This window comes from Lagenorhynchus albirostris, chromosome 15 (genome assembly GCF_949774975.1).
Source record: "Lagenorhynchus albirostris chromosome 15, mLagAlb1.1, whole genome shotgun sequence".
Classification (NCBI taxonomy): domain Eukaryota; kingdom Metazoa; phylum Chordata; class Mammalia; order Artiodactyla; family Delphinidae; genus Lagenorhynchus; species Lagenorhynchus albirostris.
The window spans coordinates 84,954,075-84,970,264 of NC_083109.1; the positions used below are offsets into that span (position 1 = coordinate 84,954,075).

Below are 16,190 nucleotides of genomic sequence, written 5' to 3' on the forward strand. Positions count from 1 at the left end.
TTTGCGATGACCTAGAGGGGTGGGATAGGGAGGGTGGGAGGGAGACGTAAGAGGGAGGGGATATGGGGACATGTGTATGCCTATGCTGATTCGCTTTGCTGCGCAACAGAAACTAACGCAGTATTGTGAAGCAATTATACTCCAATAAAGATCTATTAAAAGAAAAAAAAAGGATTCCTTGGTGCTCAACTGTAGAATCTGAAGAAAAGGAAGCAAATATGTGAAAGTACATGGTACTGGTCTTGGCAAGGGTGGCCATCGTGGCTTAGTAAGTAATGAAGTGGAGAATGAATGGGCCCATCTGAATTCCAAGCGGCTGCTTCCCACGGAAGAAGAGGAATCAGAGAAGGAAGCAAGGGTATGCTTCCCAGGGGGCTCTGGAAGGCAGTGAGGGTCACTGGCCACAGAGGTGACAGCCAGTGATGAAGGAGGAAGGGCAGAGAAAGCGGTGTGGCAGGGAGGTAGGGAACTGTGTGTGTGCATGTGCACACATGTGCATGTGTGTACATGTGTGTGCACGTGTGTACATGTGTGTGCACATGTGTACATGTGTGTGCGTGTGTGTACGTGTGTGTGTGAGGAGAGAGAGGGAGAGAGAATGATTTTTGGTAGTTGCAGATAGTGAAAAAAGTCTGATAAAGAGAGAGTCTAAAGGGGATTCTAGGAAGACTTCTGTGTGGTACACCTTGTCAATCCCATGAGCCACTTCTTCTCACCTTTAAGATTACCCTTTAAGAACTTGGTGTCAGAGACACACTACTGTATATAAAACAGATAAACAACAAGGACCTACTATATAGCACAGGGAACTATATTCTATATCTTGTAATAACTCATAATGGAAAAGAGTCTGAAAAAGATTATCTATATATGTGTATATATATGTGTATATATATGCATAACTGAATCACTTTGCTATACATCTGAAACTAATGCAGCATTGTAAATCAGCTATACTTCAAATTAAAAAAAAGGAAAAAAAATAACCTACTTAATGAAATCAACTCATTAGAAAGGACTACAGGGCTTTACAGCTTCAAATAATTTACTTTTTGAAATATTTTGGATAAGAGATTACACAACTTATATATGTCATGAGCATTTCAGAATTTTAATCCTTTAATTAAATAAAAAAGGAATGTATCAATATTGCTTACTGCATGCATTTTTTTTTGGATTTTCCAACCCGATTTATTTGAAAACTTCCTTAAGAATTTGTTCAACCAAAACTTTTTGAAAAGTTGATTTCTGAAGTTACTACATACATACATATAGTCCACTTTATTGTACTTGATATTTAAATATGTAAATCTTTATTAAAATTATTTAGGTCAATATTATTAATACTATTTTGTATTTATAAAGACATATTTTCTCACCATAATGAACAACCTTTTGATTAAAGGAACATCACCAGGTATACCGAGTCAGAATAGTAGAAACATTTTCTAATCAGGGACCATGACGAGGCTGATCTAGAATTCAGACTTGTGTGTTCCGATAATCTTCTTCTTCAGCCTAAATGTAGTATTTGATGGAAGCAAAGATACCAGGAAAATTATGCCAGCACCTTTCCCCAAAACATCACTCTTACACAAAAATATTAGAACTGGGAAAACTGTCTGCAGGTACAAAGTAAGAAGGACAAGTATTTGTGAGTCTGGTTACAACTGTACCAGTCTGAGTACAAGAAGCTAGTTACAAAGTCCTGCATTTAATAGCTAAAGCCAAACTCCTCCTGCAATTGCGGAATCACTCACATTGCCAGGCTGTGTAGAAACTGTCAGCAATGAGTCTGAGACCAATGAAACCCAGGAAACAGGCAAGGTACCATTTCTGAAGAACACGGTTAGAAGCTGCACGGATGACATGTCAGATGTCCCAGAGACACACTCAGTCTGGAAGATTATGAAATCAGAAAAGCTTCCACTGCCGACTGATGGGTACTGATGTTGGTAACTGCACTTGATATGTAGTAGTAGTTGACTGCCTCAGAAGAAATGCGTACAACATTATGTTTCAAAAACATACGTGTATTAGACCGAGTGCCCTGGAAACAGACTCTGGCCATGAAGAGTTTTCTGTATAAGATTTATGGGTGCTCCGTAGACACACTGCCAAGGAAGAGAAGAGGCCAGGGCTGGGCAGAAGGAGAGGCTTCCAGTGCTGTCTCATTGATCCCACAGGGAGTTCCAGAGCAGGGATGCCCCTTCGAGTTGTCCCAAACTGGGGCCAAGGGACAGGACTTTTCTGTGCCCACAGCAACCAGCCATTGGTCATAGACTGACCCATGGGAGGGGGTCCCCTTGGGAGGGGCACGTCCCCTTGGCAGTAGCAGTGCCCAGGAGGGCCACAGCTCTGAGCCTCAACAGACCAGGTGTTGGCATTGGGGATGGGTGTGTCACCTAGAGGAACTGTTCTGGACAGGGGCACCACAGTGTACCCCATACCAGACAGGCTGCTAAGGATGAAATCATCAAAGCTAAATGGACACTGGGAATAAACAAGACACTAGAGAACAAATTTATAAGTTTTGTATACCAATGCTGACAGAAAGGTATAAAGACTTGGGTTGGAAGAATTAATATTGCTAAAGTGGCCATACTACCCAAAGCAATTTACCAATTTAATGTGACCCTTATCAAATTACCCACGACATTTTTCACAGAGCTAGAACAAATAATCCTGAAATTTATATGGAGCCACAAAAGACCCAGAAGTGCCAAAGCAATCCTGAGGAAAAAGAACAAAGCAGGAGGCATAATCCTCCCAGACTTCAGACAATACTACAAAGCTACAGTAATCAAAATAGCATGGTACTGGCATAAAACCAGACATATGGATCAATGGGACAGAAAAGACAGCCTAGAAATATACCTACGCACCTATGGTCAATTAATTTTCAACAAAGGAGGCAAGAATATACAATGGAGAAAAGCTGGAGAGTCTCATGTAGATCAATGAAATTAGAACACTCTCTAACACCGTACACAAAATTAAACTCAAAATGGCTTAGAGACCTGAACATAAGACATGACACCATAAAACTCCTAGAAGAGAACATAGGTGAAACATTTGCGTACATAAATTGCAGTAATATTTTCTTCAATTAGCCTCCCAAGTCAAAAGAAATAAAAGCAGAAATAAACAAATGGGACCTAATAAACCCATAAGCTTTTTTTTTTTGGAGCAGAGGAAGGTTTATTGCAGGGCCACGCAAGGTGCAGGGCCACGCAACGAGATGCGTGGCTCGTGCTCCAAAAAACCCCGAACTCCAAACCCATAAGCTTTTGCACAGCAGAGGAAACCATAAACAGAATGAAAAGACAACCTATGGAGAGGAAATATTCACAAATGATGCAGCCAACAAAGGCTTAATTTCCAAAATATATCAACAGCTCATGCAACTCAATATCAAAAAAACACAAACAATCCAATCAAAAAATGGGCAGAAGACCTAGATAGGCATTTCTCCAAAGAAGTCATGTAGATGGCCAACAGGCACATGAAAAGATGCTCAACATCACTAATTGTCAGAGAAATGCAAATCAAACTACAATGAGATATCACCTCAAACCAGTCAGAAAGGCCATCATGAAAGTCTACAAATAATCAATGCTGGAGAGGGTGTGGAGAAAAGGGAACCCTCTACACTGCTGGTGAGAATGTAAATTGGTGCAGCCACTGCGGAAAACAGTCTGGAGATGCCTTAAAAACCTAAAAAGAGAATTACCATATGATCTAGCAATCTCATTCCTGGGCATATATCCTGAAAAGAAGAAAACGCTAATTCAAAAAGATACAGGCACCCCAATGTTCACTGCAGCAGTCTTCACAAGAGCCAAGACAAAAGCAACCTAAGTGTCCGCCGATGGATAAAGATGTGGTACATATACACAAAGGAATATTACTCAGCCATAAACTGAGTAGTTTGAACTAACACCACTTGCAGCAACATGGAGGGACCTAGAAATTATCATATTAAGTAAATCAGACAGAGAAAGACAAATATAATATGCTATTACTCACATGTGGAATCTAAAAAAATAATACAAGTCAACTTATTTACAAAACAGAAACAGACTCACAGACATAGAAAACAAACTTATGGTTACCAAAGGGGAAAGGCGGGGAGGAGGGATAAATTAGGAGTATGGGATTAACAGGAACACCCCACTATACATAAAATTGATAAACAAGTATTTATTGTATAGCACAGGGAACTATATTCAATGCAGGTATCCTGGAATAACCTATAATAGAAAAGAATCTGAAGCTCTACACCTGAAGCTAACACAATACTGTAAATCAATTATAGTTACATTAAAAAACGCAAAGGATAAAAAAGAAGACTTTATGGCAAAATTCAATCTGAAAAGCCTGAGATTGAAGAAATCCATTGTTTTAGTCACAGAGTTCTCTCGTCTGTACACCTGAACTCCTCATTAAATGACGTTATCAGGAGGAAAATCTAACGAAGTCCAAGCCACTGCAGTCCCACCTGTCTTTCGCTTTGTGCAAGCAATGGAATCAGAATATACCACTTTGACAAAAGAATTTCGTTGGAGGGACTCCAGCTGGTGCTGTACATTAGTCAGTACTCATCGGCCTGCAATGGAAACGTTGATTTAATGATCTCAACTGGGTCTGTCTCTGGATCACCTGCCATGCCAACCATTTATCTTCTAACAGTATTATTCATAAATGGAACTTCCCTATTTCCGATTTCAGTTTCAAATTGAAGTCTACAAGAGCTTTTGCAAGAGTCTGTGAACTGAACAAAGCATTATTATTGTCATTGTTGTTAGTGTTTTTAGTGAATGGGTCTCACTTCGAAGGGTTGCTGAAGGAAAAGTTACTGGTACCAAAAATGGTCATTAAGTGACATTTTCAGCCCCTGAATGGACACAAGAGAGAACTCCCCAGGCCTTGTGACTGTCTACTAACACGTATGTGCAAAATGGATGGATTCAAAGCAAACCTTCAACTTCCTTATAGGGTTAAAAATTGTTCACTAGTGACATCTAATCAGCTTTATAATTCTAAAGGAATCAGTGTTTGAACTCTAAAGAAAAATTATTAGGACTCGCAGCAGTTATCTGTGTAGATATACAGAAATGCCCATTATTTTTAAATACTTGATATGAAAAACATTTGATCAGATTCCAAATCCATTCACATTATCACAAAAACTGTTTGACATTACATCTGTCAAAGGAATAGAAGGAAGAACTGTTAACTTAAAGAAACACCACCCTTACAGTATAATTTAAAGAGGCTGAATTATCTACGTTCTGGTTAATGGCAAGAAAGAAGTTTCTCTCAACTGTGGAAAAGGCAATAAATAATCTTCAGGCATTTGTGACCACCTGTGCAAATACTTTCTTGTCAATGGTTACTTTCAAATATTTGAAGAGGTTATCATGAAAAGTCTTGATGGTATCTGAATGGGACCATCTCAAGAATAAAACCAGACAGTGAGTAAGTTATGTTTACCCATCAAGGTCAAGTTTCTCACTAAAAATTTTGGGATTTTGATTGGAAAGTTTTATACAAATTCAGTATGTAATAGTTTCCCTAGCATTCTCCAAAGATGACTAATGAGGCTTTTTTTTTTTTTTTTTTTGCGGTACGCGGGCCTCTCACTGTTGTGGCCTCTCCCATTGCGGAGCACAGGCTCCGGACGCGCAGGCTCAGCGGCCATGGCTCACGGGCCCAGCCGCTCCGCGGCATGTGGGATCTTCCCGGACCGGGGCACGAACCCGTGTCCCCTGCATCGGCAGGCGGACCCTCAACCACTGCGCCACCAGGGAAGCCCTAATGAGGCTTTTAACATACATACTGTTATGAATCCATGGACTGAAATGTATTTGGAACACTTCAATTCACTGCAGTTATTACTATTGATTTTCACATTATCCCACCTTTAACGAGTGGGAGCCTCTTCAAGGTGGCACAGGAGTCTTCCTGACAAGCCCTCACGAGTGTCTGATAAGCTTCTTTACTTTTTGGAATTACATATTATATGATATATTATTTATTGCCTGTCCCTGACTTGGAATCATCCATTTACCCAAGAAAGCCTGTTTATTTTGGGGGGTTACTGGGAAGCTCAGTGCTATTAGGTTGGTTCTTATATCCAGGCCTTTTTACAAGAAATTCTTTTTTTCTTTGAAGATAAAATTATCGTACTGCCAATTACAATTTAGGGCTTCAACTTTGCCAAAAATCTCCGTTCCTAACGTCCACACAATCCTTATTTGCTTTATGTCACGATACTCATACAGCTGCACCTTAAGAGACCAAACCCAGCACTACCATTACCAACACGATTGCTGAAAACAGCTTTGGACCTTTATCTTTTTCCTCCAGCTTTTGATTTTGGTTTTGTGCTAGGGATTGTCAATCAAACTGTCATGTTTTAAAGTTCCTTGAAATAGTTACTTTCCATTTGGCTAAGTCACCAATCCAAAATACTGCTATGATCGTTCGTTTCATTTTGCCTTCAGTTTTTTAGAATTTCGTTTATAAATGTTTTAAAGTAATTTAGTAACATCTTACGGAAAAACCTGAATGAACTTTTTGGCCAACCCAATATTTACATGGTTTCAAAGTCAATGAAAAGCCTAATTTCTATTTCTGTACCCTCCTTTTCCTGTAGGTATACTTCCAGCACCGTGAGGTCCTGGGGTTCACCAACCTGTCCTTGCGGGAGCCCACCTGCCACTCCTCCGGCAGGCAGCCACTCAGCTGCTGCCCGCAGAGCTTCTTAGACGCCGTCCCTGCTCTTTAGTCAACTTGCGCCCTGGCCGTACGCTGTAAAGGGACTTTCCTTACTCGGAACTGAAACCCTTCCTTCCGCAATTGCTGCCTGTTGATGCCTGTCTGTCTCCTTGCCCACAGAGCTGTTAGACTAAATGAAAATCACAAAAATATCCAGCTGGGCTTTGCTCCCATGGGCCAAGTAAACACCCCGCTTCCCTCCCGTTTCCCACATGACATGATTGACAGAGCACTGCCCGTGCTGGTCATCCCCGTCTGCAGAGGCCCCGAGTTCTCACCATCCCTCAGGGTGGCATCCAGCCCAAACAGGATTCTGTGGCATTACGATCTGCCTTGACTTGGAAGTGTGTCATCTACAAGGTGACGGTCAACGCTCTCCCTGGATCCGTGCTCAACTCACCTCCCTGACTCTTTTTATGGTAACCGTTGGCAAGTCCCGTCTTCCCTCCCTCTGTCACATGGCTGGTTGTGTGTATGTAAATGCAGTGTCTGGCTTATCCCTTTTATGTTTCAGCCTGATTTCAGCCATCAGTCTAACACAGCAGTTTATTTTTATTTCTGATTCGGGGACAGAATATCTGAATGGCCCGTCTCAGCTGTGACACCTGCATGTTTGATCGGCATGTCCTCTCCATCCCCTCCAAGTCACCGACAGAAGTGCTGACCAAGAAAAGCCCAGAAGACTGATGGGTTTTGCAACTGGAGTCACCCTCACAGTGGCGGTCCATCAAGTGAATGACACTCTTCGGGCAAAGCTGAGCTCTTGGAGTCCATCTAATTACTTTATCACCCAATCCACATTCCCCCTCTTAGCCACGGGGTGCTGACTGAGTCGATAAATGAATGAACGAACGAGTGGAAATCAAGCCACCGAATGAATACACTATTTGGATCCATCGACTCGGTAACCCTCCCCCGAAAGGAACTGAGTTTGGTAGCCTGTGGCCCCTTCTGAGTGACCAAAGGTGACTCCTAGTGACCCTTCTCCACCTTTTCTTCCAGGAACGTCTACTGCTATTTACGGTGCACAGAATTTGAGACTCCGCCAGGCCAGCACCTTTCCTGAACCAGTCTCTGCAGCTGAAAAGAGAGACACCAGTGGTTTTCATGTTTGCTCTTTCATTCAAGTACTCAAACAGCATCATGCAGATTACGTAAAGCTTAGTCGCAGGATCCCCGAGTAAATTCTAGCTGATCATTAGAATGCATCTTCTCTGTAACCTACGTAAACGGCAGAAACAGTTTAAAGTAGGAGTTAATTGAAAGAAACCTACACTGACCATGGAGCTACCTGGCGTCTGGGAGAGTCACAACATGCCAAATAAAATTAATAACCTGAGGCTGTGACATGCCAGCAGGGAATTCACAACGTCTCATGGGACAGGTGGGCGTGGCCTCTGTAGTAGGAAAGTGATTGACTTCCGCTTCCTGCTTGTTTCCCGTATCAACGGGTGCAAACCCAACCTAAAGATGCTAACGGCCCACTGATAATGCTGTAAAATTAGCTGAATTTAGCACAGAATGAAATTACAGCGCATTGCCCGACAAAATTTCTATATGCTAACATGCTCAGCGGCATCTCCCCGTGATACCTTATCTACCTTATCTGTTACAGGTAAACTGTGGAATCTCAGTGTCCTACACAATAGCAGTTCATCTCTCATCGCCCTACAGGGCAAGGTCAGTCTTCCTGGTTGTGAGCAGCCTGGCAGGCGAGCATTCAGGGCACCCCCCTTGCCTAGAAGAGCAGCTCCTCACTTCTGCTCAAATTCCACTCACTGGGAACGGAGCTGCTGGCAGGACAGCTGCTCCCAACAACGTCCACACCACAGAAGGGAGCGTGGGTCCTCAGGTCTCCACCACAAACCACACACCCTGATTTTCCTTATCCTAAAAGCATATGATTGCTAGTATCAGGGACTGAAGTATCTACCCAGAATTCACAGGCATCTCCCTCTCCAGGTGACCCCACAGAACTAAATGCCTTTCAGAGAGGGGAGAAGCAGATCATCATGTGGAAGAATCACGGGCTACACTTTGCTGTGGGGACGAATATATCACAGTTTGTGCGTTGGGCGTTACTGTTAATTCCCGATCGTTACAGGCTGCGGCTGAGTTCTCGTGTTGTGACGGTTCTTGGGGTTTTGATACCCGTAAATGTCTAACTGCATTAAACATTCCTAACACGTTATTAGGACAACAAATCCTGGACAAAGCAGCTCGAGGATCTTTTTTTAATGGCCAGCGTAAGAAAACAGCTTAACACTTAAAAAGTGTTGTGCGTCCTTTTCTGAACTTATTTTTCCCAATTCTTCCTGCTCCAGGCATTGGGGAGAAAGCATTTGGGACCAGCTTCTAGGCTGCGGAGGTACAATGTGTGGGGCAGGGCAAGCAGGGACCCGGCTCTCCTTCTAAGACAAGCAGAAGACTCGGGGGAGAAGGCCAGGCATTGTGCTGCACGCGGACATTCAATCAGTGCAGTGTTGGAAACCGAAATAGGAACAGCAAGGGTCTGTCTGTAATCAGACAGCTATTTACATTCTGTTTATTTACGCATCAGGCATTGTGCTTGGATTTAGGGATACAGATGTAAATAAGACAAATCAGACGTGGCCCCTGCCCTTGAGGCATCCACAGGCTTGTAGCGAAGCCCAGTCCGTAATGTGCTGGTCACAGTAATTTAAGATGGGTTTGATCGTTCCTCGTATCTGCCAGCAGCAGCGGAAGGGCAAGTCCTACCCCGGAAACCCCTTCTCTCCCATGAGGTCGTCTGCACAGATACAGGTGCTGGACTCAGCCTCCTCCATCCCCCAGATCTCAGCTCTGTGCCCAGGCCTGTCACCCCTGCCCAAAGCCCCACTCAGACCCTTGTTTGGTCTTTCAGTGTTGGTTTTAGCAGTATCTCCCTTGCGAAGCCTGATGTGTCCTACAGGCCAGCAGAAGCCTGTTCTGAAAGGGATTCATGATCAGCTGAACCAAACATCCTGTATTGCTTAAATTCAGTGTTTTTCAAAACTGCAGGTTATAAATGCATTAGCAGCAGCCCAGGAAGTCAATTTAGTGATCACAGCCTGCATCTGTTAAAGGAGGAGAGAGTGAAACAGAATGGAATACAAAAGAAAATATTAAAGAACTTCACACACCGTCAGGGCAACTATTGTTCTATGAGCCTTTTGTTTCAGGGGTGTGTGTGTGTGTGTGTGTGTGTGTGTGTGTGTGTGTGTGTGTGTGTGTGTGTGTGTGTGTGTGTGTGTGTGTGTGTGTGTGTGTGTGTGTGTGTGTGTGTGTGTGTGTGTGTGTGTGTGTGTGTGTGTGTGTGTGTGTGTGTGTGTCCTGGGTGTCCATGTAAAACAGACCTCTTATTGTGGATGGCAGTAAAAAATGTCCACGAGCTACTGCAAGCCCACTTGCCATGTGAACATAAGCACCAAAAACCTGGAAGTAATTTATGTCCGTGTTTGCTATATGCAGAATGAAAAGCAAAAGCATACATTCTAGCATTTTCCAGCCTTTTCGAGCTATGTGACCTTTGGAAAGTTAGTTACCTCTCTGAGCTTCCATTTTTTCTCTGTAAAATAGGGACAGGGGTGCTTTTCTCACGTGATGGCTGGGGGATGACTGACGAAATGATAATGAGTGTAAGTGGGGAGCACAGCACAGCAAAACTGGCATAGAGTGGCTTCCCCTAAAATGCTCGTTTCCTATCCTTTCCTTTCCTGAGAGTTCTAAAAGGCCAAATGAAGCCCCTACCTAATGGAATATCCCATATCACTCTGTTCAGTAGTGTTTTAGGTGATGCTGGGAGATTCTGAACATCATCCTGTTCTGTAGGCGCAGCTTGAGGTCTAGAAGGTCTTAAGGATTTTGCACAAATCTTTTGTGCAATGTCATTTATGCCACATTGAGAACTTCCCAAGAGGAGATAAGAATGGAGCTTGCAAACGGAGTGTTCATTTATAATCCTTACTTTAGAAAACCTTGCAAAGCCCAAGTGAACATTTAAGGGCTTTTACTAATGTTTTAGAAATGTGGATAACCAAATGTTTTTTTCCATTTCTCTTTAAATATGAAATATTTCTCTTTCATTAGAAGGTAATGTTCTGAAACCAGAATAAATCATTACAGCACAAAAATACCTGTTACAAGAAGAAAAATGATAAAGAAATAAAACCAGAAAAAATTAAAACCTTGGCATGCTCAAAAATGATGATTTATAGTATAATTTGTCTTTGGACCCTTTCTAGAAAAACCAACATCTGCATTTTTATGGATACATTTAAGGAAGGGATAGGAGTTTGCTAACCTCACTGGCTTATTTTAGGATGGAACCATCACCTATTACATCCATATCCTAACAGTATGTAGGATTCCACACTGAGGCTCACCTCAGACCTCTGTGGTCACCTTACTTCTTCATGTGTCTTTCACCATTAGTCGAACAATTTTTAACAGAAACTGACTGGAACCAAACACTGCATCAGCATCAAATCTGAACCACTGATTGCTTCAGATGACTACAGTGCTTTATCCTCCCATACTAGATGATTAGAAAGTTGCTGAAGCAGACATTGGCCATAAGAAAAATGCTTGTAATTATACTGCGCGTTTAGTCATGCAGAACGTAGACTCTATGGCTTTTTCTACTTGAAACTAACAGCATATTGCTTTCTGGAAGGGGTTTGAAGTAAATTCTCGAGTAAACTTAAGCTGTTTTTCATTCATTTTGGGTAATCACAATGGAAATTTGACGAGTGGGTTCCCGTATTGTGAACTTTAGGCCACGGCCACTGTGACGAACGCACCACGCCCTGTCTTCCCCCGACCCCGCCCGGAAAGTTCGCATGGCTGGAGCTGTTATTAGAGTTTTGCTGCTCCGTGTGTGAATTAATCTCTGGCATTTAAAAATTCTTCTCTAGAGCAGAGAAGGTCATGAGGCCCTGCTAATAAAATCTATCAAATGGGATTGGCAGGCAAGATCATGGTGGGTGGGGGATGAGGGGGGGATATGAAAAGTTGGGAGGTGAGAAAGTTTGTGTTAAATAATCCCTGTGTGTCCAAACCTTAAAGGACGAAAGCAGACAAAGCAGACGTTTTTATTGTATCTTAACAATGACTGGGACTGAAGAGAAACGCGGGGTGTGTGACAGGTGGCACAGGGGGTTCAAATCACTTCAGGGATCAATATCACATGCGGCTGAACTCAAGGGAGGAGTAACTCACTTATCTTCCTTTAGGAGCTTCCTGGAAAAAGGTGCCTCTGAGGCCAAGCCCATGTGCTCCAGGAGCACGAGGCCACTGCGTCTCCTGGGCAGCAGCCTTCCCGTCCCCGCGTTCCTGCCGCTGTGTGCCTGTACCCGGGCCGACCCTGCATTATTTATAAGTTCTCTTTGCGAGTGATGGTCCAACACGCCACACGCCCCGCTAATGGCAGGGGGAGCCGCACCAGCTCTCCTGGCGTTCCCATACCTTCTCGAGAGGAGCCTTACTGAAGTCAAGATAAATGACATCTCATTTCGCCTGATGGATCAAGCCTGCCACGCGGTACAGGGACAGCGACAATGAGTCTGGCTGGACTGCAGCTTCACTCTTCCCAAGGCCACTACTTCCTGATCCTCCGTGATTGACTCCTGATGGACTCCAGAATTATGTTTATATACATTCCAGTAATTTCCCAAATTAGGCTGACAATTAATCTTATGAGTTATTTTTTTCTCCTTAATATACAAGCATTTTAATTATTCCCTTTTCAGCTCCAAGGGCCAACTCAGCCCCCAGGCTTTCTCAGCAATGGCCGCTAACAGCACTGGGACACGCGAGGTGCTGGGAAGGGTCCCCGGTGGCGGATCCACGTGTTCGGCTGTTGGCCAAGCAGACCCGCCGAGCTGAGGGCTGAGGCCGAGGGGTCCGGAGGGGCTGCGGGTTTGCAGTTTCTGCTAATTCCAATGTGCGCGATTATGAAGGATCATGAGACGCTCTTCATGCAGCAGCCATGAGACAGGTTGTCCCACAACTTTATATCTAGAAAGCATAAATACATCCTCTGGGTTTGACTCCCCAGCAGGAGTCACCATACAAAGTGGGGCCGAAACTGCTAGCTGCCCTCCACTTTGCCCTCCCCCTTCCTTCCTTCATAATGGACAGAAACGCACCCAGCTGAAAGACCCTTTCCAGGCTCCCTGGCACAGAGACAGTCCCTGAATTGTAAGCATACGTCTGTGGCAGATGGGACTTCTAAGAAAGCTCTTCAGAGGTGAGCACACTTGATTACTAGGCCACAAGGCACACCCCATGCCTTCCTCCTACTGGGATGTGGACGTGACAGCTGGCATCGCAGGAGTCAGCTTGTAACCATGAGGCAGATGCTAACGATGGCAAAGCAAAAGGAAGGAGCCTGACTCTCTGCTGACCATAAAGGTGCCACTATGACCCTGAGAGAGATAAAAACACACCTCCACCTCAGTTAAGCTACTGTTCCCTTGGGTCTGAGTCTAGCGGCTGGACTCCATTCCTAACCAAATCAGACGGCTACGCTTACTTCCCTGGTGCAGTCCCAGCAAAGCCCCTTCTCAGGGATGCCTTCCCACCAACGGCATACTCCTCAGGGCATCTCGGCTGGAAAGCCTTTACAGCACGTTAGTAATGCCTATCTTGTGGGCAAATGGGGAGTCACTGCCTGTGAATGAGGCCGGATTCTGTTCTAGTTCTTGACCTTGTCTCACAAATGTCAGTCTTTGCTCCCGAGCGAGGCTGCAAGCCCGCAGGTTTGACAATGAGACAGACAGGTATCCCCTCCACTCTCGTTGCCCTGGCCCATCGCCCAACCTTGAGCACACAGTAGGTGCTCACATCAATTCCTGAATGTGTGCTCTCGATTTTACTATTAGCAGAGAGAATAACCCCAAATTTCTTTCTGTACAACTACCAGTACAGAAACATTCAAATACCGCAGTACATACTGGTCATTGTCACGGTGGAAGGAGGAATACAGACAACAACACGGGTGTTTGTACCATAGCTCAGCGTTTTCAAAGCCTTTTCACGTGCATTGCCTTGTTTTTGCTTCACAACTGCCCTTAAAGCAGTCAGGGCAGGTAGACACGTCACAGCTTTACAAATGAAAACAGCAGAGGCTCAAAAAAGTTACTGTGTTTCTCGAAGGCAGATAAGGAGTAAATAGTAAGAATCAGGCCTTACAGACTCCAGGAAAGGGCCGTTTCTGGGGCCACGTGTACAGAAAGGGGAGTGTACGCGAGCCTGCGTGCGTGTGTATGCATGTGTGTGCGCAAGCTTGCGTGCGTGTGTATGCATGTGTGTGCGTTGTGCGCGTGCGTGTGCAGTGCGTGTGCCTGTGTGTGCGTGCCTGTGTGTGTGCGTGCATGTGCGTGTGTGCATGTGAGTATGCGTGCATGTGGTGCACGTGCCTGTGTGTGCACGTGCGTGTACAGACATCTCACAAGCGCCCCAGCCTCATCTCCGTCTCCCTAAGTTACTCAAGGCCCCTCGATGGCGCCGTTTTCTTCCCAACGTCCCACCTTCTAGTCAGAGGCTCCTCACCCGGCTTACCAAGTCATTTGCTCCAGAGCCAGGCCAGCCGCACGTCCCCCCGCACTTGCCCCCATTCTTCCCGACCTTGTGTCTAAAGCTCTCCTGTGACTGTCCTGTCCTGGGCGGCAGCGCGGATTCAAGGACAGAGTTAACGTGCTTTGCTCCCTCTTGTTGGGCTGTGGGTGCCTGGAAGGCTCACAAGGAGCATGGATGATGAGCCCCGTGCGAGCGCGCCCGTGTCCCACGTGAGCCCCGCGCGAGCGTGGGTCCCACTGACAGCAGAGGCTGTTGACGGCGCCCAGAAAACTGAGCTCTCGACTCAGAAGACCCAGCATTAGCGCTGCTCCGCCGTGTGTTAGCCGAGCAACCTTAGACCAGCTCAGTTCGAGCAGAACGTGTCCTGTCCTATGCCATAAACTGCAAGCAAGCTGAGGGAGGGGCCGGCCCCGGTCCTACCGGACAGGTCGCTTGGGGGAGGGCTCGCGGGGCCCCTTGCAGTCTGGGTGGGGTTCCGGGGGCACTGCAGAGGGAAGGCGTGTGGAGCTGCTCTGAAAACCATGAAGCAGCACCCGAACACGCCCCTCAGGCCAGCGCCAGAGATGGGGGAATTCATCACTTCGCAGCCACGCTATCGCTCTTTTGTCTCTGGAGCTGCCGCGTCATCCTCAGCTCCCCTCCGCCTCGCCCGCACCCACCGACAGGCCCCTCTTCTAATGCGGCACTTTGATCACGTCACTCACAGCCCTCAACCTTCCACGGGTCCCCAGGGCAGACTCCACAGCCTCCCAGCCCTTCTCCATCCAGCGGAGCCTGCGGCAGCACAGGATGCAAACGCCCCGGTAACCGAGGAAGCAGAGTCACAGTGAAGAGCCATGGGGATTACTAACAGCAATATCTGTCATTTTAAGTGTTTCCAAATTTATTGTTATTTTATGAAATAGACTAATTAAAGCAAGCATGGACTGTGCAGGGTTTCAGCTACTTTCATTTTTCAGTGAGTGATCAAGGATCACCAGCAGATAAACAGCCCCTTCCCGGTCGTCCTGCACGTTAAACATTTCTCCTATTCACGGTGAACGCAGAGGTGACGGCGCTTAACTCATAAAGGGGGATTTATGGACTTACGGATGACAACAGACGGCCGATCAATAAGGGACGGCAATGACAGCATGTAGTATCAAGGAACATGAGGTCCCGGGCGTGATTTGGGGAGAGAGGTGGGCAGTTAGAAACCTTACCGTTTGAAAAAGGTCAAGGCCTGGTAGCAATAAAAACGCCTAAGCAAATAAAATCACACCTGTGAGTCAGGAGAGGGTAAAACTGCTGAACGAAAAAGGGTTTCAGATCCTGTGGGAAAACTGATTCCCCGGGCAAGGCTCTGGGCTGCTCTGGGCACACCTGGCTGTGTTGAGAGAGGGTCTATTTATTACCGCTAAGAGCTTTGAAAGCGAAATGCAGACACAGAGGAGGTTTCTGAGCGCTCAGCCCTTCCTGGCGCCGAGACCCGGATCCTCCAGAAAACCAGTGGAAATCACTGAAAATAACGGGGTTGGGTCTTAGCACATAAATGTAAGACCCACTGGCTTTATGACATTCTGCCTGGTCATTTTGGGGGGGTGGGTGTGGGGAAGAGTTTTGATCGATTTAGTAAATTGTTTGCTTGTGTAACTGAAAAAGTAAACCAAAGCGGGGGGGGGGGGGAGAGCACCAAGTTGCAAATTCCATTACTAATAATTGTATTACACCATTAAAAGCAAAATACTAAATACTCATCCTCTTTGAAAAACATTCACAGTTTCACACAGGACTCCACGGCCAGCTTCACTGCAAAATATACTGTTATTCCATTTAGGAAAAGCCAA

General features: G+C 45.3%; 1 protein-coding gene across 1 annotated transcript in view; it reads right to left on the reverse strand.

Annotated features, from left to right (window-relative positions):
- The window catches only part of SDK1 (sidekick cell adhesion molecule 1), an 817,812-nt gene that overhangs the window by 156,298 nt on the left and 645,324 nt on the right, over positions 1 to 16,190 (reverse strand). The gene's annotated exons all lie outside the window — the stretch shown is intronic.